Source organism: Plutella xylostella, chromosome 14 (genome assembly GCF_932276165.1).
Source record: "Plutella xylostella chromosome 14, ilPluXylo3.1, whole genome shotgun sequence".
Classification (NCBI taxonomy): Eukaryota; Metazoa; Arthropoda; class Insecta; order Lepidoptera; family Plutellidae; genus Plutella; species Plutella xylostella.
This window is the reverse complement of record NC_063994.1, coordinates 4,559,709-4,582,986: the sequence shown is the minus strand read 5'-3', so window position 1 is coordinate 4,582,986 and position 23,278 is coordinate 4,559,709. Positions and strand designations below refer to the sequence as shown.

The following is a 23,278-nucleotide window of genomic DNA, read 5'->3' as shown; positions in this document are numbered from 1 at the left end:
TATCACCATTGTAGAATAAGATCGTCATTAACATGACGCTGACGTCGTTATTTACGCTCGAGTTAATAGACGACTTATTCTGGGATAAACCTTATTCTTCGATGATGAAATTGGATATTAAATTAATGTGTTATATCAAAAAATGCAAAAACTGTTCCTAATTAACAACTTAAATTGACAGGTACCAAAATCCATTTGGGTGGCAAAATATGCCACTCATCTTCAATGAATGGATCGAAAGACAGTGGAAACTCATAAGAAACACATCCAGAACACTAACGTGTCACAGTTTTAAAGTATTAGTAGAAAAGATTCTGCTAGATAATGACATAATTCTTGCCGATGATGGATACTTGATCGATGCAAGTGGCAGGGAAGTGGGCACAAATGAGTTAATTATGAGCCCATTTTCGATAGGCCAGCCAATAAATATAGCCCCAATTAGATCAAATTTTAATATATCTGAAAACTCATTATTATTCAAAGGTTACATAATAAGTTCAAGATTTCCACCTAAAATTTTAGGTTTCATATCAATAAAACCTAATTCATTGAAAGAAAACCTAAATATTAAACAAAAATACAATCAAGATAGAATAAAAGAGTTAGAAAGTGTAAATTTTCAAGTTAGTCCAATTCTACTGAAACATAGTTTTTTACAAGAAAAGCAACCGCAATTGATAGATGAAAGAGATACAAATTACATTAAGGCAAACTATGAAGTTATACAAAATTTGAGTCCAATTCGACTGAATCATAGTTTTTCACTAGAAAAACAACCGCAATTGATAGATGAAAGAGATACAAATAACATTAAGGCAAACTATGAAGTTATACAAAATTTGAGTCCAATTCGACTGAATCATAGTTTTTCACAAGAAAAACAACCGCAATTGACAGATGAAAGAGATACAAATAACAGTAAGGCAAACTATGAAGTTTTACAAAATTTAAGTCCAATTCGACTGAATCATAGTTTTTCACAAGAAAAACAACCGCAATTGATAGATGAAAGAGATACAACTAATATTAAGGAAAACTATGAAGTTATACAAATTTTGAGTCCAATTCGACTGAATCATAGTTTTTCACAAGAAAAACAACCTCAATTGATAGATGAAAGAGATACAAATAACATTAAGGCAAACTATGAAGTTATACAAAATTTGAGTCCAATTCGACTGAATCATAGTTTTTCACAAGAAAAACAACCGCAATTGACAGATGAAAGAGATACAAATAACAGTAAGGCAAACTATGAAGTTTTACAAAATTTAAGTCCAATTCGACTGAATCATAGTTTTTCACAAGAAAAACAACCGCAATTGATAGATGAAAGAGATACAAATCACAGTAAGGCAAACTATGAAGTTATACAAAATTTGAGTCCAATTCGACTGAATCATAGTTTTTCACAAGAAAAACAACCGCAATTGATGGATGAAAGAGATACTACTAATATTAAGGAAAACTATGAAGTCATACAAAATTTGAGTCCAATTCGACTGAATCATAGTTTTTCACAAGAAAAACCACCGCAATTGAAAGATGAAAGAGATACAAATAACATTAAGAAAAACTATGAAGTTATACAAAATTTGAGTCCAATTCGACTGAATCATAGTTTTTCACAAGAAAAACAACCGCAATTGAAAGATGAAAGAGATACAAATAACATTAAGAAAAACCATGAAGTTATACAAAATCTGGACTTTGGGACTGAAGGATATATATCTCAATCAGATAATACAAAGTTGCATAATAATGGACAAAGTATTAATCCAAGCATTAACTCAAATTCAGTTGTTGATATCCATTCGAATTCACAATCCAACGTCGAACTTACAAGTAACGGTTACAGTATGAGCAATTTCAAAATAAAATATGGAAATTTTCTAGATCAAATTCAAGCAGAAATTGATGAGAGCGGTGGAAATGAATTAGTGCCGTCACTTGGGAATTACAATGTCAATTTGAAAGAAGCATTGTTCCTGCTCAATCTGATAGATTTTAGAAAACCTGAAATGTTTAAGGTTATCGAAGATCTGGACTTGAATAATTTAAACATAGAGTCGTTATCCACAATTTTGATTAACATTATAGAGGCTGTAAATACGCAGAGAATAAAACATGACCCGTTGACGAAATATTTGGAAGAGCACAAAACAGGAACCATTGATGAAGATGAACCATTTTTTTGAATCATCGGCGGATCAGCCGCCACTGGCAGCGGGAATCCTGTCAACAATAAAGGATTTTAATATGATTATTGAGTATGTTTTGTTGTTTACTTAATCTTAATAAAAGAACACAGTTGTGCATGCATGATTTGGATAACAATGTAGAACAGATATTTTTATTGTATTTTTGTAATGTTGAACTCATTGTCTGTTTTGTGTGATTCAATAAAAAAGGTCTAAAACAATATTTTACATCAATAACAATATTTAAAATGTTCATTCAATAAAGTAGTCAAACCAGCCATCCCAGAACTATTACTTAATTATATTTTATAATTAAAGTAATAAGAAGACATTCTTTCCAAAGAATAGACTGTTATTAAACTGTATTGTCGTATACATATGGTCTTTACCTTCTCTAATCAAATCCTATGACCCTAGAATTAATCACTAGCATTAGTGGGAATTCCGGGATGATACGAGTAGTAGCCAATGTACAAAATTTCATAAAAATTCTTTTATCGTGATGGTTTTCATGGTAGTCATCCTGGTTTTCATATTGAAATTCTATGAATGCGTGATTTGGAAAAATATGTAAGTACATACTTAGTATTGTCACAGCGATCGATTTTGCAACACCCTGTAGGATAGGCATAACACATAAAAACATGCCGAATTATCAAGGTCGGGACTCAGGAGCTATAAACAACCGAAGTATTAATTTGCTATTCTCGTTGTCGATAAAAAATAGTTTTTTTTTAGTTTCGAAAGTAACCGACAGGGGCGCTGATCAAGATATCATTAAAAAAAATTGCCGGCATACCAAATTACCTATCGACACGTGTGCAAAATTTCGTGATGCGGCTATTTTCTGATGCACTGACTGGGTTCCCCTCATCTCGCATAATCTTCATTGACGAAAACTCATTTCGCATAACTCGTATGGTCTAAACTTTTTCGGCCGAACCATCACTTTGCCAAGACTTATGTGGCATAAGGCTCGTTTCGTCTAAAACTCTTAAGGCACAATCTTTAAACACCAAGTTTCGTTTGCTATAGTTTATGTATAATCTTGTTTCTCCTAATGTTATCTTAATAAATAATATATTGTGGTATTTTTCTCCTACATCCCGAAAATCACGATATTGAATGATTAAAAAATCGAAAGTTAACGAGCAATAAAATGATTACAAACCCCATGAGATCGAAATCTAAAGATAGGTGCGACGACGAGCAAAGCGAGGAGGAGCGTGTTAGGTGCACATGTTTATCAAAACCAAAGCGGAGCGCAGCGAAGCGGAGCGGAGCGTTTTCCAAACAGCGGAAACAATATAAGGCACTAGTTTTCGCTATAGAGACGCTCCGTCAAAGTTAAAGCCAAACAAATATTACTTCTTTGTATAAACCTATTATTAGGCTATTCAAGATTTGACCATACCATTATTAGGCTAAACAAGATAATGCGAAATAACTTTTTACTAATCGAGATTTATGCCATACGATTTTCGGCGAAACGAGACTTTGACCAAACGTTACTATGCAATACGAGATTAGGCAAATAAATCTTAGGCCAAAAAAGGTAGAACCGCACTGACTTGCCGATGACGGGAGGTAATCTGATAAAATTCCTTTCCGTAGATTTAAAATGAAAGTGCCATCTCTTGACCAATATCTAAACTATAATGTGCGCTTTTTGACTCCGGTTGCACTGTTTAAGTAGCGACGAGAATCAGCAAAGGTCTGCAGGTAGGACCGCTAGATGACACTTATTTAAGTAGTTCAGCTATTAGGCCCTAGATAGCGCTAAATCAAAGTCTAAAAAAGATGGCAGCACAATCGCTCTTACTTAATTTTTAAAAAAACATTGGATAAATGATTATAACAGTCTTAATACAACTAAGACCTATATTTCACGTCCTATTCACGAAATAAAAATACTCAATAAATAAAAAACAAAAACTTGAGTCCCTTTAATGTCAAGATCGGTTATTCCCACCGAGTTCACTTACCTCGTGTAAGCTAGTCAAGTCAGTCGGTCAGTAACCGGCCAAGTTGCGAGTCGGTTCGCGCGCTGCTTTGAAATAACTGGCCGCCTAGACGTGCCGATAAAAAAAAAACATCTATGAAAACAAAAGAATAATAGCAAACGTCCTTCCCAATTCAAATTTTTGGTGTCCTGTGTGTTTTTAGCAGTTTTGAAAGTTTTGCCGTTTAGTCAAATTTCCGGACTGTTCCATTGTTAGTGAAATTTGAAAATTATTATCAATGTTGTTGTTATGAAAGGATGTTATCAATGAACCAACCGCTGCTTCTGGGAAAACAGTCACTTTGAATTTTCATGGGAATAAAACGCTGGTAAGTTTTGTGTTTGTTATTGTTTAGACTTAATGATATGACAGAAACTTTACTAACTACCCACCGGGGACAAATAAATGCATGATCTTTCATAAAGTTAAGAAAATCATTTATTTTTTTATCTGAAGCTATGATCGTACCGGGTTAACTTTCCTCAAAAGACTTTTTCGACCTCGAGACCAGCATTTATTGGCCTCGCCATGTAACATTATGCAGGTATAAAAATACGTTTTGCAATCAATTTATGATCAGTTACGTAGCTACTATGTAGATATTTACTTGCTTAATATAAATTGCCTTCAAAGTTCAATGTTAACGCATCTCACTTTAGATAGGTACTTACTTCGTTTAGTTATTATGTCAAAGGCAATAGTTTGAACGTTTCTATTATATTAATGCCGAGTTGCAGAAAGGGACTTTAAGCTAATGTCGAAATCAGTAATCTATGTCTGTCTCTTTCTGCCCGTATACTGTCAAAGCAAGGCAACAATACATTTAATGCCGACATTAACTTAAAGATCCTTTCTGCAACTCAGTGTAAGTCTATTGGCCATTATAGGTAGGTAATAATAAGTGAGGTTTCCGAAATCTTACTGACTAGCCCAGTTTAACACCTGAGTAAATAGGTATTTATGTAAGTAGGTACCGTACGAGTTCTAGTCCTAATCAAGAACCCCAAACTTAAGTTCTGCTAACTTAACGTTCTCAGGTGTGAAACTGAAATAATACTAAAATATACTTAAATTTAGTCTGTTTTACCTTTTACCAATGGACAGTGATCTGTTTCCCTTTAAATCCATAACCCAAGAGTAGCCGTGTTAAGTGCTGCTTAACCGCCTTATCATATAAAGTACCTACCTGTGAACTTTAATTTGCAGTTTTGGTAAATAATTAATTAGCCTATTTACTAAACAAACGATGGGTTGCACGAAAGTAGGGAAGAAAGAGGTGACTATCATAACTACCTATTGAATAAGTAATTTGTGACAAACTCTACAATACATCCCGGTAACAAACTCTGCCCAAGTTCACAAGCTTTCGTGTTTGTCACCAACAAGATAAGAAGAAGACCATCAATAGGTATTTTGCGAATAATTATTTCTTACTGCGGTGGTTCACTAGACACTACCTTGGCAATAACGAAACCTGTATTCAGTTAAACAAGCGATTTGAAAACTGGTTTAACTGGTTCAAGTTTATCAAATCGAATTGAATTAGCCCACAACTAGGATTAAATAACAAAAAGTGCAAGTCATTTTGAGAAACTGATGGTCAAAAGGATCGGAATCACCATAAAATTAGCTTCGGTCGATGAACAAAAGTTTAATGACAATAAAAAAAGTTCGTGATATTTTCACCGTTTAAATATCGTGTGACACGATCTCGGAGTTGACACTTTTTGTGTCAAAACGTGCATAAGTAGGTACCAAGGGTTAGGTAAGACAAGTTAGCATGCATTCAATGGAGATACTACCTACCTAACCTAGGTACTCTTGCTTGCGAAAGAGCCTAAATTTCATGTTTTGTCTTTTGTTTAGTCTTCATAACTTTTCATCACTGACTTACGACATAGAAACTATTTATAATTACTATTAGTGTTGCTGAAGAACGAACAATCGATTGTTCGACGCCACCAGCAATACCAGCATGTAATGTACCCAATCGATAGGCTTATCGATACTATAAAAAGGGATAGGAAAAAGTATTTGCACTACAATTTTAGCTATAGGCCATGAAAATCTTTGATTATGCCACAAAATGTGTACTTACCGACTATTGTGTTAGTAGGACGTATTTCCCTTTAAATAAAGGAGATCCACATTTTAGTGTGAGTACCCAAATACGTGCCACAGGGTAGATCTAGATTTGGGTCATAAGACCAAGAGCCGACTATCAACAGATGCACGGAAGACTCAATCACTGGCCGTTTGCGCCCAATTGACCCGACACTTCCTATTGTGCTCAAATTGACACTTTAATGTACACATGACGTATTGCCCTCTGACTTTTCATTCAGATAATGGGTATTGCCCACTTTTAATGTATAAGACCTATATATTCATATTTTTACTGTGTTCTGCGTATGTACCTAAGTTAACACCTGCTAGTTTAATCATGGGACTAATAGTACCTACTAATCTAACATGAAATAAATATCTGAAGCATGGTATTTTTATTGTGTTTAGCGTTTGTCATCGTGGTTAAACTATAATCATCAGATTAGTTACCAGTCGATAACTGCCCGTACTGGCAGTGGCGGATTAAGAGTATCGGAGGCCCTAAGCATCCGCCACTGTACACGCAGTACGGTACTTCCGGACGACGTCGTACAGTGCTCCAAAATTGATAATGCGCATAGAAATCTTTGACAGATCGGTTGTTTTGGATTATGTAACATATGATATTGACTCCTATTTCTTTCCAACAAGGTGCAAAATGCAAGTGTTTTTTTAAGGCTCTTACGATTTAATGATTCGAGTGTGAAGATCTGCATGTGCATTATTAATTTTGGACAAGTGTACATTATTAGGCTAGTTGATACGTCGCTCATGGAGGCGGTTTTCGTGCACCCATCTCATGATGCTACGCTGTCTAAGCAATCCGTTACGCAATCAATACATCTGAGTAATGGAGCCTATACAATTTACGGTCCACCGCACAGGTTACCTGTGGAGGTAAACCTGCGCCGCCGGTCGATCGGTAGGCTCGAGTCGATCTGCGCAGAAACTCCTGCACAGGTCGACCTGTCCGGTAAACCGAATTGTGTACGGTTTACTGAATTCAAATCGCATAACACAGATTTATTTGTTCATTACATTTTTACACAAAAAACTTTTTATGCTAACCGATCCCCTTGCTTTAAGGGATGGAAAAATGGATTGGATACCCTCAATCAGAACATCTGAGGTTTAATTAAGTACATAGATAGCTTCAAAGTAGGCACATAACCCGCGTTTTAGTTCAACCTAAGCACTGTTAAAGGGCTTAGCCATTATTGGTTTCGTAATCCTATTACGGCCACCAAGGACAAGAAGATACCCGATTAGGAAATGTAGCTTTTGTAGTAAATACCTCATTGCATTGACTGCATTGTGCATGAAAATTAAAAACATACTTACTTACCCAAAAAATTATAACACATAGCCAAAATAATACTAAGTAGCAATTTATATAAATAAATCGTCCTGTACTCGTATCAAACGTGTGTCTACTTAATGTTAGAGACTGTACTGAAGATGTAGGACTGAGAGCCTTGAACTATAGATTGAAGCTAAAAGTAAATAGGGAAATTATAAAACGAGCGAACAAAAAAAAACTTTGCGACTGATGATGACATACTGTTTTAATAACTTGAGCGGTATGAATTTGAGTCAGCGAAAAATTAACTAAACTGACGACGAATATTGATTTATAATAAAATCCAGAACGAGCTTACAAAAAGTGGATTGTGATAAATCCATTTCAGATATTAAAATTTTATCCGAGCGACTTAATTACTAAGTGAGCGACTGGAAATACAAAGAGGGCAACTTCAATATTAAGATATAGATTCGATTTTTCTAAGTGAGGTTATACTTAGCGAACTACTAAAAAGTTCACTTTGAGCAAAGCTTTGTATGCTGCTTTATTAATGATTATTGGTTACTGATATTCTATTTGAGGGCTTATGTTTTTTATTTTGATACGCTTTTTAAATGAAAACTACAGATTTTTAAATGCGCGCGAATTCAAATGGGGGCGGGGCGACGAATCGTTGCAGTCAGGTGAGTTGTAGTAGGGCTCCTCATACCTATCAATGTTTTTTAGTATTAATAAGAAGTTTTTTTTAGTTGACTGAAGCGTCTTATTTTATTTTTTGTTCATTTGATTGAAATAAATGCATGTATATTACTTTAATTTTACGGAGTACATTGTTTTATTTAATTACCCTTATATTTCAATAATAAAATTTCTCAACTAATAGAATAGTGTTTCTTCAAATAGTTATTTCATATTAATATTATTTTTATTTTTTAAATGTGAGCTCATTATACAATGCTCATTAGTGTATTTTGCAAAGTGGTTTTTGTACTCGAAACACTTCATTTAAGATAAAATGCTGCTCACTATAAAAAATACATTTGCCAAATATTGAAAAAAATGCAGGACGTAACGTTGACACTCAAACAAATATTAGGTCGCTCAAATATTATGAAGCTGCTCATTTTGTATTTTAAGTAACTCAAATTAATGTTTGTAAGTTGCTGTTCTGTTGATTTCTCGTCACTCGCAGTCAGTCGCTCAGTTAGTAATTCTATAACCCAAATTAATTAATTTTGACACTTAGAACTGTAATTTACAGTCACTCGTTTTATTGCTACCCAAAGTAATATACAATGACAAATGCTATTTAAATGAAAATGACACAATCGCAAACATAATGCAAGTAAGTATAGGTAGGTACTTAAGCAACGAACAACAATGTTCGTACTCCGTAGCTTTCTGGCTACATCTGTCGTGGTGCAGCACCTCACTATCATCACAACCATCACCCCCACTGTTGGGGCACGGGCACGGGTCACCTTCTAATGAACGAAGGGTTTTAGCTCACTATATAGGCCGCACTAACTACCCCAATGTTTACTACGACGACGGCGGCGTCGGCGACTTTCACGTCTTGGCGCTGGATCTAGATGCACTAGGTGAGTTCTAGTCTAATGTTTGTCTACTTTAGACTGCGTCCTCAGTAGAAAAACAGCACACTCGTAGGAATACTTCAGCACGTTTTATCGTTTTGTAATTATTATTTTTTTTGTAATAATAAGCATGGAATGAGAATTATACAGATCAATTACTTAAGTAAAGATTTGTCTAATTGCAGTTTTTGGAAGGTTTGGAAAAATCGCAAAAAGCTACCTATTAAAAGTGAACAACCTTGATTTAAGGTTAAATTGTTGTTTTATATTCATCACGGATCGACGGATTCGACAGATGAATAAGTAGGTAAGTACCTACCTACTTTTAGTATTTTACTTAATTAATAATGTCTAGGTGTATTTATAGGTCTCTTTTGTTAATATTATTGCTAATGTATGCAGGAATTATTTCACATCGCTGCAATTTAAAATACTTAGTCAAAACATATTGATTCATTGAGTAAACTAAAAATTATCAGCATATTTTTAACAGCTGTTTTTAATGTACTTATAGATTTAAAAAATATTATCAGAGGCAGCAGGGGCTCTGCTGAATTGATTTGACGGAGTATTGATAACGATACTTTGTTGCTTGTTGCTGTCCTAACTTTTGTTACGTCTTGACGTGCGCGTCTTGCGCCCCATGCTAGGCTTTCTGGACCCCTGTGGTACAGAGGAAAGAGTGCGCCACGCCACCATCCTATCCTCCACTATATGTATACTGCCTTATTCATACTTTACTACATATTTTAATTGATCTAATGTAGTACAATAAAAAGGTCTGTATAATCTGATAACTCTTATATAATTTTCACGTTTAAACGAAGAGGCGAGTGCTATTCTTATATCTCAGCCATTCTCAGCCGGACACAACGCGTCTTAAATAAATATGGAAATAAATTATATTCCCCTTTTGTTTTCGTGTTTCGTGCCACATTGACGTGTCTGTGAATCCACCTTGAGAATATTCATGGCAGATCTGACGGACTACTCTAGCTAGACCCAAAACGAACCAAAGAGAAATGCCATTCAATCGGTGCGTTTAATGCAACCAGTTAAGAGTCGTAATAAGCGCAGAAGGCTTCCAAACCTTCGTGTTTCGTATGCTAGTGTGACCCCGCTTGCTGTGAGCTGCATCATGAATAATTTATGGGTATTTTAGGATTCGATCGTGCCTGCGGCTGCCTCGTCGCGGTTTTGAGTCCGATCCTTATCTGAGCATCATCTTTTTGTTGGCGTCTGACATTCAAACTCCATTGTAGCATTTGAAGCATCTTTAGCTGGGGGTTTAGAGCTATAATATCCGTTTGGATTGCGCGCTTTTGGCACAGTTGCTCCTTAGTTAATTCTGATTTGATTTAGGCATGCTGCGCGTTGTATTTGTTTTTTAGATTATATGTTTTTATTTAAGTATGTAACTTTACATACCATACCACATTTTAATCAGTGTTTATCGACAAAACCAATAACGCGAAAGAACCGTTCATTAAACAAATCGTAACAAAATTACCTATTAAAAGTATTCAACCTTTATGAGCAAAACCACAGAGGAAATACCATTACCGGTGAATCTGAACGATACAAACACACAATCACGTGGCGCACTGGCATTGACTTTTTATCGAAGTGTTGCTAAACAAACGTGTTTCACGCCGTATCATCTAAAACTAATTAGAGACTTGTGGGGGGAATGTATGTTCTATCTAATCACTGCCGGTGGTTCAGGTGCACGTGTTGGCCAATGCTTTGAATTATCTGGTTGTAGGTACGTAATTGGTAAAAATTTACTGCTTCAAACTAATTAAAGTATAACATAATAATAATATAACTACAAAGTGCTACAGAGGTGAGGTTAGGTTGATGTCGATTCTGAAGGCACAAAATTTTATTTTAGAGCTGTCAAAACCTTAAGTTCTTTATTTAAACTGAGTGATTCCGGAAATCTCATATTTTGCTAGGAAAATTTACAGTTTGACAGCGTTAAAATTAAAATTTCTGCCTTCAGAATAGACATTATTATCATACTATGCATACTTAATGTATAACTTACCTTACCACCATACTTATGTAGGTAAATAAACAAATGAATGTTTTCAAATAACATATTTTATTGTAAAGTGTCACCACATAAGCACTAACCTTGTTTACTCACCACAGCACACATACAGAATTTGCTCCGGTTATAATTGAATGTAGATTTGATATTATGATACTGTGTGGTGAAAGGAGCCGTCCTTGTGGTGTGCTCTGTTTGTCGGAACTTGCGGATATGTCATATAATATTCGTGTTTTGTGTCATACATATCAGTAAGTACTTCTTACAGGTTTGATAGTTTGTCGAAAACTATGTTATATTACGTTTAACTTACCATTCAAAGTGGCGTCTGTAGCGGAAATTATCCTGAAACTTTTGACTAGTAAATATCTAATGTATGCAGATGACACAAGACGTGTAAAACCCGTACTAGACCGCCTAGACGTAGGTACATAATACTTACCTAATATTATGTACTTACCTACGTCTAGGTAGTCTAAATATTTTTTTATTATAGGTATACTTAAGCTCTTTTATTTTACTTATGATGATGAGTTCTCTTCCGATCTATCACAAGCCTAGGCTAGGCCTATAGGCTTGTGATAGATCGGAAGAGAACTCATCTAATGTCTAACTACTTACCTATCAGCTAACATTAACTTAATTAACTTATGATGATTTTACACTATAGGTAAGGTATATTACCTATCTCTTCTATACTATGTTTAAATTACTAGGTAGTAGTTACTTACTTAAGTATGTAAATATTTGAATGAATCACTTCCCTAATTTTTCTTAATTATATCATCGATATGAAGCTTGCAAGGTCGTTTTTGTATGTAGATAGTAGTTGAATACGTGACGGAAGATCATGACCACCAATCATAATTATTACCCATTAATAAGCACTTAATAAAAGTCACGGTTAACTTAGGTTTGGTAAAAAGCGGAAAGGGTTAAAGCATAAATTAAAACATAATAATTATATTGTAACGAACGCGGCAAAAAAACTTTATAAAAGGTAGGTATTAAAGTATCCCATCCAAGTTTTCAATCTAAACAAAACAGGCGTGAAATCGTTAACTAATAGTCGTGTACCATGTAGTCCGTAAAGCTGACGGCACACTATATCAAAATATCTATGACTTATTAGCATGCTTAAAAAGCATGAAGCAATTTGGGCGGGTCATATCTGCCGAAGAATCATGACTCTGACTGGGGATGTATGAGGAACAAGAAATTCCAGCATTTTCAGCAGAGACGATTCGAGCAGATGAATCTGATATCTTCTGAATCTTTTACGTTTTTTTGGCCAATGGAAACCTATTTACTACTAATACTCCTACTTTTATCCTAGGCACGTTTACCGCATTTTGGCAATAAGGTTATTTTAAGGCACCAAAATGCTTTATCTATAAATATTTGTATTTACCCCTGTGGAAGTTTTACACAGATACAAGCATGCTAGCATAGCACCGTTTGCGCTCTACCAAACGTGGATCCCCACCTTTAAGAAGTCCGTCCATAAAACAACATTACGCCATAGGTGGAACAAATTGCAGTTTGTGATGATGATCATCATCATTACCATGACGTGCGGCTTAACATTGACCTTGCGGCGGACTGGATATGACCTATCATTTAGTTTTTTTATTACCAGTCGTAAGACTCGTAAGTAATTGATGGGAATTCTTGTTTGGATCGTGCGCCTCACGTTTCTGTGGGCTAAGTGTAGTTTCTTAACCGATCAAGTAGTGAAAATCGACTCAATTTGGTATGGCGCTGAGCTAGTGCAGCGCGTATAACGCTAAGTAACGTATTGTACGCAACTTCCCGCGCCATACCAATTCGCGTTTACTCGTCACTGCTCGAAAGGAGTAAAAACTCGCACTAAGTACTCATGCTGATAGATCGTGAGTTGAACTCCCGAATCTTGACTTGAGATCAAAATACCTCTTTCTATACCTACACGGCTTTTAAGCCAGCTAGTATATAAAACTTTATACTCATAATGGCAAATTACTGTCGATGCAATAAGATGCAATCCAATGAACTGATAAATTAATTATGTTAATTAATGTAATTACCTCTTATAAATTACAAAATAAGAGCAATGGTAGGCGTAGCTTAGTTCATTGAATCATTTGTTATCTTTGATTTGTATCTTTGTGTGCCTATTATGTCACTTGCACTTAGTTATTGTTGGTACATCTACATCGTTATCGTAATAGTAAACCTGTCAATACTATCAAGCACCTAATTTGCCTGTTGATGGCATGGAAGTAATAATACAACAGGAATGCGCACTGCACCGAAAAAACGAGCCGACAGAGATAGTCAGCACGGAGCCCTCCATCTCTTTCTATTTTTGGTGACCATAATTTTAGGTAATTCATGAGACATCACTTCTAATCTATCATGTCGCGAATAGGTGTCGATGGTCTCAAAGTCACCTATTATTCGAATAATTCGATTGCGATGTAGGTACGAATGTATTTTGGTGATATGACAATTGAGTAAACAAATGGGGTGAAGGTAAAATTTGTATAGATGTGTTGTTGCAGCGCAAACTGCAATGTAATATTGATATGTTTTTTTTTCATATCAATTAGATATTCCCAAGGTTTGAACTAGCAACAACAATCTGTCTTTTTACCAAATTCTACTAACATGGACTGGTTTTAATTAGAGAGTTAGGATTGACGTAAATAATAAGATGAGCGAAATCAAATAACACACATTTTTATAATAAGTATAATACAAGTAAATAAAATTAAGTTGGGTGTAGTGTTGACAAGAAAGTGTCAAAACAGGTTAACATTAAACGCAACTATGTACCTTAAACGAGTTTACTCTGTGGGTGTTCCGTTTACATAGTCTAGTTGATGAAAATCATAAGATTTCAAAACAAAAATCTCAACCTAAGTGCTTCCGCCGGTTTTAAGCTTGATAAATTATCTTATAATACTCATATCTATCACCAAAAAAATCAACAGCTCATAACTCTTTACCAGCCTTATAAGACAACAGCCACAATAATACCTAATGATACTTAGGTATAAAATAAAATAAAAAGTTGAATGAAACAGGTCCTAATTAATGGAAAGTGATTCAAAAGTACGAATGAATGGTCACCCTAACCATAACGTCTCTCACAACAGTATAAACGTCATCCGTCATCTTGACAACTTCAGTCTTGTCGTAAAGTATTTAGAAAAACTACCAATATTTTTTATGAAATTATTATTCATACAAATACTAAATATTTCATTAAAATTACATGTTTATAATGATTTATTACAGATTTGTTTTTGAAAATGATATGATATACAGTAGTCTATGAGTTAATTTAATATTTTTTTTGCATAGCTCTCTTCGTACAAAATCTACTAAAGTTTACACAACTAAATTCTGGCAATTGTTAGAAAGAGAGGAAGGGCTCTGTGGTAACCCTCTCTATCGGCTCGCGGCCTCTTTCACTTCAAATATAAATCTTAAGATGAATTGATTAGGTCTATTTTTGTTTGCATCATTTTGGTGAGTGCGCATTCCTGTTGTATTATTACTTCCATGGTTGATGGTCATTGAGAAGGGGGTCACTCTACTCTATATTATGACGAAAAAAGAAGTTTCGGAGAGCTGCTGCTCGAGTCACGACCCCTACAAAATAAAATTTAATCAAAGTTACTTATTATATGTAGCTGCTTAGTAGGTACCTACATACATACGCCTTAACCATTAGTACTCGTATCTGTAAGTTGTTATTTTAACTTTTTAACCGGTATCAAAAAAGGAGTTAGTAACTCAGTTTTCTAAGGTTCCTAATTCTTATATGTATAGTACAGTCTCCCACAAATTTCTGACACCCTTAAGGGCGGATTCGACCAACGTCGAGTAACTTTTTACTCACGAGTAAACTACCAGTTACTCGGGAGTAAGCAGTTTTTGCATTCTACCAAACCTGAAAACAAGATAAGTAGCTTATCCCAAGAATAAAATATTATACCGCCAAAATTGACCGTGTAACGAGCTTATCCGAGAGTAATTTTGTAATGGCGGCGGCACATCAGCTGATTAGAAAACCATCATAATGACAAATAAACACATCTGTCAAAACATAAACAAAAGTACGTTAAAAGGCAAATTCTCAGAATAACAACAGCGATTAAAATATTAAAACATAAACAATTTCATACTATTATAATCCATTCAAACTAAGTTGGCATGTCATTTCTATTGCATGATTTGAAAACGCAGCTATTTTTATTTTAGTTGCAGTACAGTTTCGTTCCTCGTTCATTCAATTAATCATGGTTTAACTTGGTAGAATGCAAATGTACTTATCCCAAATATTTACTCGCGTATAAATTCCATTCCGGTATAGTTATTCTCGTGTAAAGTGAAGTTTGGACGAATTCACCCTAAGTGATTTAATTAAGGTGTTTTTGAGAAGCAATACATATCAGCAAAAAGCTTAGGGCCTTACCACAAAAACTTAGACAGTATTTAACAGGTGTTTAGCGCTGTCAACGCAATACAAAATCTGTCAAATTTTGTTTTAAACACTTATTAAACAGTGTTTAAAGGTTTTTGTGGTAGTACAGTTAGTGTCTTAGCTTAGTGTAAGCTGATTTCTTCATAAACGCCAAGCGGTTTATTTTTCAATTGTGTTGTGTAGATGTCAAAATATCAAACGGGGGTGATCAGATGTCTCTGTGGCAAGCTGTACTTATTAAACAAATATAACATGTAACAGCTACAGGTGACAGTATATTTCGGTAACATGTAATGTTACATTGCATTATGTAAAGCGGTCAATGTCTACAATGGCCGGGCGATGCCTCTTGGCGATGTTACGTCGTGTCCCTGTAATGAACTGATTTAGTAACCTCGATTTTGGCTTGGCTTGGCTATATCCTTAAATGGATGTCGAGGTTTTATTAGGTGTATGACAATTAAGTGCCTTTGAAGTATTCAATTTTAAACTTATAGATAATAGGTACGTAGTACGTAGGTACCTACATATTAGTGTAACGACTTTTAAATTACACACATATAAATTGAGTGCCTATACTAACCTAACGGTATAGAAATTCCCGTCAGTTTTATGACAGACCTAAAATTTTATAAGTAAACCAAAATAGTCCTGCAGCGGACTATCGTTGGCTGCAAAAATACGAAATAAGCGACTAAACGAAGATAAGATCAGACAATTAACAATAACTTTTAATTTTCTGTCGGGACATGAATGATCGTAAAACGTGATTGAAATCAGTCATTGTGACAATTTACAATACACAAATAAAATCTGTAACAATGGCTATAGTCGGATCACGAATACCTATCACGATACACGAGCTATACCGTCTGCTAGGAAAGAGTTACATATTTATGTATTTAAATGAAATAATTTGGACAAATTACGATTTTACGATGTAAATGTTAGTCCGTCAGAGGACTAAGGTTACCGACATAGCTGTCAAAATATGCAAGCTGAAGTGGCAGTGGGCTGGTCATATCTGCCGAAGAACCGATAACCGTTGGGGTAGACGAGTTCTCGAGTGGAGACCACGAACAGGCAAACGCAGCGTGGGACGCCCTCCTGCCCGCTGGACTGAAAACCTTAGGCGGGTGGCGGGTAGTGGTTGTATGAGGAAGGCCGAAGACCGAGTGTTGTGGCGCTCCTTGGGAGAGGCCTATGTCCAGCAGTGGATGATTATTGGCTGATGATGATGATGATGATGATGATGTAAATGTCTAAAGCGTGGCGTGGGACGCCCTCCAGCTAGCTGGTCATTTTAGACAGGTGGCGGGGCTTCCTGGCCCTAGTGTTGTGGCGGTCCTTGGGAGAGGTGCATGACCAGCAGTGCACGATTACGGGCTGATGATGATTATGATAAGTCAATATGAATATGTAATAACACCTAGGTATAGTTAAATGAAGGAAAAATTACATATACTCCTTTTATAAAATTACTTACGAGAAAATATTCATTTATAGACGCAATAGTGTCTTCTGAAGTACAACAACCTAGCAACAAATTTACTTGAAAACATAAAAAAATGTCTGCAAGTCTAATAACTCTAATTAAAAACACAAAGAACAAGCGCAAGGTGTAAACAGCACATTTTCCCAACGTGCACATTAGTACACAACTACACGCCGCCTTGTGAACCACATGGAGCAATGTCAGACTGATCTAGTTCAGTTTTGTTTTTACACCGTTCTTTGGTGAGCTACAAAATAAATAATAATAATGACATTTTACCCACGGTGCTGTTGCACTTGTTGCAAAATTAGTTGTGCCCCGAGACAGGAGAGACAGCGATAGTAGTAGATAGTATATGCCTAGATTACCTAGGTCACTAGATGTTTGATTTTGAAGATCTTGATTTACTTGATGAAATACATAAAAATAGTCCTAATCTGGCTTATTATTTAACGGTCGAAAGTAAAAAGAGCTTTTGATCCACCAAAGTTACTTATTGTTTACATTTTTAATTATTTTGATTTGTCACTAACTGTCATCCCATTCATTTTGTAGCTGTCCAAACGGGCCTCTTATATTTCGACGATTTTAGAAACGATAAATTTATCTAAATAGTATATTTAATTTCTTAATCTAGCGTTCTATATATTTATTATATTTCTTAATCTAGCATCTAGCGTTCTTTTTCATTTAAGTGATAAAAATAAACTGAAGGTAGCACTGTTTTACATTATTGGGCCCCGCGTAAATGGTATCGTTTTCTTGTCCTTTCGCCGTTGCAACACAGATCGAACTGCACAGGGCTTCTCAGCATTTCCATTCTAAAGCAATATAGACTAGCTGATATTTAAAAATACCTTCTATGTATGTATGTACATTATTTTATGTATTACCTACATCGACGCAGATTAACTGTCGTAGATGTTACTTATTACTACGTTTATCAAATAAAATATTAATATTAACTATACCAACTACATTTTATATGGGTACTAAGTGGAAATCGCAAAACTGGCATATCGCAGTTTTCTATTGAAACCAAATCCCTCGATAATAGCTGATCATTTTTAAACAGCTGCACTTATTTTAATGAAACATAGCTCACACAAAGCTACACAAGTTGGCTAGAGGAACCTGCACTCGCTCTCCATTCAAATTAAGTATATACGAAATGCATACACAAAAAATGTTAACGCAAAGTAACTGGTCTACATATTTTGACTAACAGTAATATTTGGTTATCACTGGCTTTGCACCAGTAATAAAAACACATTTAACGGTAATTAGGTACCTAATTTAGTTAAACAAAATACTTAGTTACCTCAAAATAATTATCTATACAGAGAGGGAACGCTGCCAACCTCCTCGGAACCATCCCGGGCGACGGCAGCGAACTAAAAGAAATATTCTACCTTTGATAAACTCCTGTTTATTAAGGGTAGAATATTTCCAGGCCAGGATGTTATTATAAGTATTTTATATTATTATCTTTTTTATTTGTAAAATATATAGATAGTTTAGTATAAGTACTTTTACACATATTGAAGTACTTATATCATTATCTATTAATCTATTAAATAAATGAAAAATTAAGGTATTTATTTACTATTAATTGAAAGAAATAAAAGAGATCCGCTCACACGAAGCGTGGGAATGGTTGTTGCTATAGTGGAATAATTTTACTGTAATTGGATAGGCAAGAAATACCTTACATGTACCCATCTAATACCTACATGCCTAGCTTATGCCTTATCAAGTCTACAAAATAACATTTTACGAAGAGGCAATGTATTATTTTTAACCGACTTCAAAAAAGGAGGAGGTTCTCAATTCGTCGGGATATTTTTTTTTTGTATGTTCACCGATTACTCCGTCGTTTATGAACCGATTTTGGAAATTATTCTTTTGTTGTATTGGGTTGAGCTCCCAGGCGTAGGCGGTCCCATTGTTTTTCAGAATTTTATCTCACCCCCAAGGGTGGGTAAAAGGGTAAAAACAGGGTATGAATTTCCATTTTGGGCACATATTAACCGATTCTAATGAAATTAAGAACGTAAATATAGTTCTTATAACAAAAAAATATGATGGTGACCTTGAGCTGATCTGATGATGGAAACGGAAGGCAGTCAGGGGAACTCCTCAACGGTATACTACTTCGTGTTTAGGCTTGAATGATTCGTATTGGTTTTTTGAAGTCGGTTTTTTAATTTTTTTTTATTATTATTTTATTATCTTGTATGCATTTCTGCACTTTTGCCAGCAGTGTCCGACATAGTTAACTGCGCGATCTACCTAATTACTTCGTAAATGTTATTTTGACTTGGCGATATTGCCCCAGAGTAGGTACGCTATTTTACGTACATCGGGCAATATAGCCCGATACAACTTACAACCGCCGAAAATTTAAGAACATAAAATTTAAACAAATGTAAACTAGGCCGTCTAGCCTTGCACTTGTTGCAATTGTTTATATAAACAAAGCCAGTCTGTCACGTCCGGTCGTCGTCCATGTTCCGATACTAACTCAACCAAGGTCACCGGCGGACGCACTTGAACCAGTTCCTAATGTTAGATAACATTATTAAACTATGACAATAGATAAATGGGGCAGGTTGTTTTAAGGTGGCATTAGGCCGCCGACGACTTGAGGTTGTATGTGTTGCAGATGATGGGTCGCAACGTCACTATTGGTTTCTTTGCAAGTACCTATCCATATAAACTATACTTTGTAAAATATAGGAAGAACCTTATGACATCATTTGTTTAAAAAGTAAATACTTTCATAATTTTATAAAAGAAAGACAGATTTTATTGTTTGTTTGTATTGATACAAATAAACGAATGGAGCTTTTTATGAGAAAAAAAATCTGCCTCTTAGGTTACTTTCCCAGACTTCCCACGAGAAACAAGAAGCTCGGGTGGAAAAGCTAGTACTTTTAATTAATTAACCTATAATAATTTTAATGTATTTACAAATATCATAAAGGCACATTCCTTGTTATCTTACCGCCAACTTCATAAAACTTTTGTATATTCTCAAACGAATAGACCATCAACGTCTTAATGAATTAAAAGGCGGTTTATAACATAAATAAATCTTGGAATCCTTTAGAGGATTTATCTACGACTTGTGCAACCGAATGCAGTTTCCGAAGCTATTCAGAACAAGGCCCCTCTCAAAATGTGCTAATCTTCAAAATCACAATTTCAACGAAAATGAGACAAGGTGAGCTGTGAATGACTAACAGAATTATTATTTTTATAGGTTAACTTTTATCTATCGCTGTTAATGTGTTTTATCTTGACGCTTGTTGTAATTATACTTGATTTAATGCAATTTGGAGGCTGTATTGTGTACTGTAACGAACACAACGCTGTTTGTTTTAGTTGGCCTACAGTAAAAACCTGTATGAAATTCATGAAGGAGTTGAAGGACTGTAGTCTGCAATAGTATGTCGCTAGTTCTGCGTATAATAACGCCTACGATTTGACAGTAAACAAAATGCGGAAAGTTATTTGCTTTGTTTTTCTACTTATGTTCGTATATCGTTAATCTAACTAAACCAGTAGAGTTGAGTTGAGATGCGACCTCTAGTCTTCAGCCACCTATTTGCGCCTTAATCGTTCAGTTATTGTCTTATTTTACCAATCTGTTGTTGCTTTATTCATGCCCGTAACGTAAGAGTACCCATCTATAAATAATGATTATGTAGGTTACCCTCTACCTTGTCATACCAAAACCACCCGTAGTTCCAGCCGACAATACAAGATGAAATGTCATGACCACGGTATTGCGACATGGTTGCTTCGTCTCCTCAATATGCCGTTGTAAAGGTCATTTATATACGCCGCGATTAAGCGGGATGACTGTGTTTGCTTTAAAGGGGACATCATCGATATTTTAAAAATAAACATCGATATTTAAAAGTGCCAAATGAATACTTGATTCAATGAAGTTTGGTCGAAAGGAGAAGGCGCATTTTTGTATGGGAGGTTTAAAATATGAACACTTTTATTTTCCATGCAAATCTTTTATTTTCCATGTTAGTATAGTTTGATAAGAAAACGACTTTGTATAGCTTGGGCCTTGGGTTCAATTTCCGAAATCTCCTTATTTTACCCTTAGTTTTATGATGAGTAGGTATTATATATGACAGTGGAGGTGTTCCGTTGTCTAGCGTAACGTTACGTAAATAAATAAAACTTTAACTTGACTCCTATTTCCATAAGTTTAAGGTGAGAAATTTACATAATGTCAAGGGCAGAAAGAAATTGAGTTGCGTTTGCAATTGCATTAATTAATTCTTAGAAAGATGTTTTAGTATACATAGATTATTACCTGCGTATGTTATATTATTTACGGTAATTTTAGTTACCAAATTGCAAACTAGGCAGTTTACGATAACTAGGTAAATTTCATGCTATCAAATATGTATTTCCCTTTTACTACAATAACACATTTATTGACATTTGACTCCTAAGAACACAGATACCGTTATTAAGGTCATGTCAATAAACTAGAATGTATCTTCAGATTCCAAGTTATTTCGTTAACTTTCTTCTAGAATAATCTGGTGTAGGTCCCAGTTCCTTTGGGTATTCTTGAATGTTAAAATCGTAACAGGAAATAACATCATCATCATCATCATCATCACCATCTTCCACACGGCCATCCGACCCTAAACTAGGCAGAGCCTGTAATATGGCTATAGGACAGTTGATATATCTACACAGATGATGATGATGATGTCGTATCCGACAACAGCGACTCATGCTACACTCTGTTATGTGCTCTTATGTGGCTGGCAAGTCCGAACTTCGCCTTGAACACCCTGTCACACTGAGCACAGTAGAGCTGTCCCATTCTGTTGTATGTATAGTTGTAGGAGGGCTTAGGGCGTGTCTTCCGAGAGTGGCGTTTCACGTCTTTCAGGTCTTGAAGTCGAGACTTGCTAGTGGCATATCACCGGACAGTTGGGAGGAACTAGCTGAGATGAGGCCAGAGTGGCGTAACTCTGTCCACAAAGGCTTAGAAAATTTTGAAAAGTCTCCACTTCAATCTACACAGATACATACATATTAACACCCAAGAAACGAGTACAATTAATCCATCTTTAAACAAAAAATATATCCGGCTGGGAATCGAACCGGGACCTTCAGCATAGTAGTCAGGGCCAATAACGGCTACGCCATTCGGACGTTAATTTATTTGAAGTACCTAGGCTACTACATGTACATAACTACCTAGTCCTAGTTCCCGAATTGCTCTAATGTAATATGCAAGTATACCTATGTGCGTTTTATTCGAGACACTACTTCCAACTTCCAAGATTGCTCTAATGAATTAAGCATCGAAAATTATACCCAAAAGCAGACATACATGAGTCAGACAATCTGTTTCCCACATCAACACGGTAAGTGTTAAATATTTGCTTCTCAAGTGAGTAATGGTGCAAACAAGCGAACACGCGTTTGAGGGGTCACTCTATATGACGAAAAGCTAAGTTTCGAAGCTTTTGCACAAACTCAAACTCAAAATGTTTTTATTCATCGTAAAAATATAAAATTTTCTGATGAACGTAAATTTTTACAAACTACTCTCCGTTCGGATAAGGGGGGCTCTTTCTGTCTAAGGAGAAGAACGGAGGCAACAAACTCCTGAGCCATCTTTTAAAAAAAAAGACTTAAAACTAGTTAGTATACAATACAATACTTATAAGCTTAATAATAATTATTATAACAATATGAGCAGAGCTAACTATTTATCACAGCCATGCATTAACGTCCTCTAAGTAATCATCAATTTTATAATAAGCTTTTTTACAGAGTTTCTCTTTAATGTAACACTTAAACTTATTCTCTGGCATTTGAGTAACTTCTGTTGGAAGCTTATTATAAAATCTAATACAGTACCCTAAAAACGATTTATTAACTTTCGCTAGACGCATCGCTGCCACACGAGCCACGACTCTTTGTATCAAACGTGCCGACTGCACGACAGCTCTCGTTCGTTCGTTTTTCGTCAGTATAGAGTAACCCTCC

General features: G+C 35.4%; 1 protein-coding gene across 3 annotated transcripts in view; it reads left to right on the top strand.

The window, feature by feature from the left end:
• Positions 1-4,192: 4,192 nt before the first annotated feature.
• LOC105380022 (torso-like protein) overlaps positions 4,193-23,278 on the top strand; it is a 35,773-nt gene continuing 16,687 nt past the window's right edge. The window contains exon 1 of one of the 3 annotated variants that reach the window (XM_048625382.1): positions 4,193-4,535. The gene's annotated coding sequence lies outside the window, so the exon portion shown is untranslated. The remainder of the gene's footprint in view (positions 4,536-23,278) is intronic. The other 2 variants (XM_048625383.1, XM_011549503.3) reach the window with 2 other exon arrangements.